This window comes from Cydia amplana, chromosome 8, assembly GCF_948474715.1.
Source record: "Cydia amplana chromosome 8, ilCydAmpl1.1, whole genome shotgun sequence".
Classification (NCBI taxonomy): domain Eukaryota; kingdom Metazoa; phylum Arthropoda; class Insecta; order Lepidoptera; family Tortricidae; genus Cydia; species Cydia amplana.
In genome coordinates this window covers 9506953-9509206 of record NC_086076.1, presented here as the reverse complement: position 1 = coordinate 9509206, position 2254 = coordinate 9506953, and positions in this window count along the sequence as shown.

The following is a 2254-nucleotide window of genomic DNA, read 5'->3' as shown; positions in this document are numbered from 1 at the left end:
AGCGAGTGAATCTAATTTAGAATCTTGAGCGTAGTAAGGGACTCAAAAGCGCACGAGATGTAAATAACTTTGATCTCGTGTAGTTCACAAAACTTTTCACCTCAGCAGTGAGAACATATTAGAGAAACCGAAAAATGTATTCCTTCTTCATCACTTACTTATTCACTCATGTTTTCTTAAGATATATCAACAAATAAGTTTTCACCTCAGCAGCTCGAACAAGGGTACTTTGCTACTTAAAAACAGTGAGCAAAACCGCATTTTGCTCACTGAGTGAGCAAAATCGTATTTTGCTCATTTTGTCTCACTCAGTGAGCAAAATGCGATTTTGCTCACTGTTATTAAGTAGCAAAGTACCCTTGTTCGAGCTGCTGAGGTGAAAAATATATTTTACTTATTATCAATAACGCCTACATATCATTCGGCGATAATGATACTTCCAAACGCTCTTTTGCTGTTGTGATACTGTAGGAACTAGTTAAAATTATAAGAATTTCATCGAGCACCTTTATTTTTTTATCAGGTTGATGTATCCAACAACAACCAAAACACTGAACTTTACACCTCAAAATGGTACCTAAATAGGTACGCTTTTCTGACGACTCACTTGGGCTCCGTTTTCAACCCCCGCTAATGTTATCCAAATATCGCCGCAAAAATGAAAAATCTGTGTGTTTCTCACTAAGCGAACGTAATAGAGTTGATTTTTACTTGGCATTGCAGTTTGAGGGCTGCTGAGGGGTTTGATTTAAAATGGTGCTTGTAGTATAAGGTGATAACGTAAAACGTCAACATTTGTATGAAATCCCACCCCGATTTCGCCGGAAATCCGGTGACGACTGATACGGGTATCTTACTGAACGCAAAAATGACGGACGGGAATGCTTAAGTTTTTTTATACTTATGTATTAATCTTTGTCTAGTTATTTTTTTTGTAACTATTTTAGAATTAAAAACACTCGCGTGTAAGTGGGGTTAAGTTTCGAAATCGCCCCTACCTAAACGTTGTTGACAAACCACTCAACTTGCTAAGAACCTAATTAGGTAGGTACCTACTTATAGATACCTAATAAAATGGTTTTTATGTTTGTTTGTTTGCAATAAATAAGGGTTGTATATTTGTCTTGTTTTGTCGGCATTTTTTTCATCTTAACTTAGGTAACTAACTTTACTGATCCAAAATACTTTGCAGTAGGTATGGCAACAACTCCAAAATTCTATAATATAATTACCTAAGTAATTCGTAGACAGAACACATAAGTAGATACAGTCAGCATCAAAAGTAGTGCATCAGACTACCTATGTCTCAGCAGCACCCAAAGAGTAAAGTAAGTATATTAGGAGCAGCACCTCAACAGTATTAATATCATTCAATCTTTGATAGTTAAACAAAAAGAGATATATTATGTCTCTTTAGTTTTAGTCTATAGATAACAAGTATGCTGATGCAGATACTTTTCAACGCGAATTGCCGAAATATATCTCTATTTGGAAAACTATTCGAGGATGGAGATACGTTTTCCTTGTTGTAAAATGTCTAAATGCTCACTACTCTATTGAGGGATTTATTAATACCGAACCCCTGCAATATAATATTGAAAATAATAAGTAAGTACCTACTTAATTAAAATACATCTCAGAGTCCGCATCCCCCAAATTCCGTCATGGTCCATTAAGCTTTTATATTTCCACCCCGTGACAAATTGTTAAAGGAAATTTAACGTCGACTGTCGTAAACATTCTTTACGTTTCTTTGGGTTTTATGTCATGTCGTGGACCGTAGGGGAGCAAGGGCCAATCGATGTTAACACGATTAGACCAGGACAAGGTACGGTGCTCTGGGCGCCGATCGCGGTTTATTAAATTTTTATTTGAAGCGATGATAGGCTACAAGCTATATGTATGTACGTAGCCCTTTACGGTAGGCCTACAAAACTGATGAATTTAAATAAGTGGATAGTCATGTCTAAACTACCCTTTCTACGTAAGAACTAATTTTATTGTTTGATAGGTAAGTAGTATACGTATTTAGATGAAAAGACAAACTATATTCTTGATTATTTCGTTTAATAAGTAGCTGATTTTTTTACATATAAACTAATTATAGCTTCTTGAATAAGACTAGGAATAATTTTAGTGACGCACTTCTGCGTTTCTTAACGCATTTCTGTATTTTTGGCTAGGCTAACGTATTTCTAAGTTACGTTAAAATTAACTAGGTATATAGGTAACTAGGTAATGAACAGGAAAACGT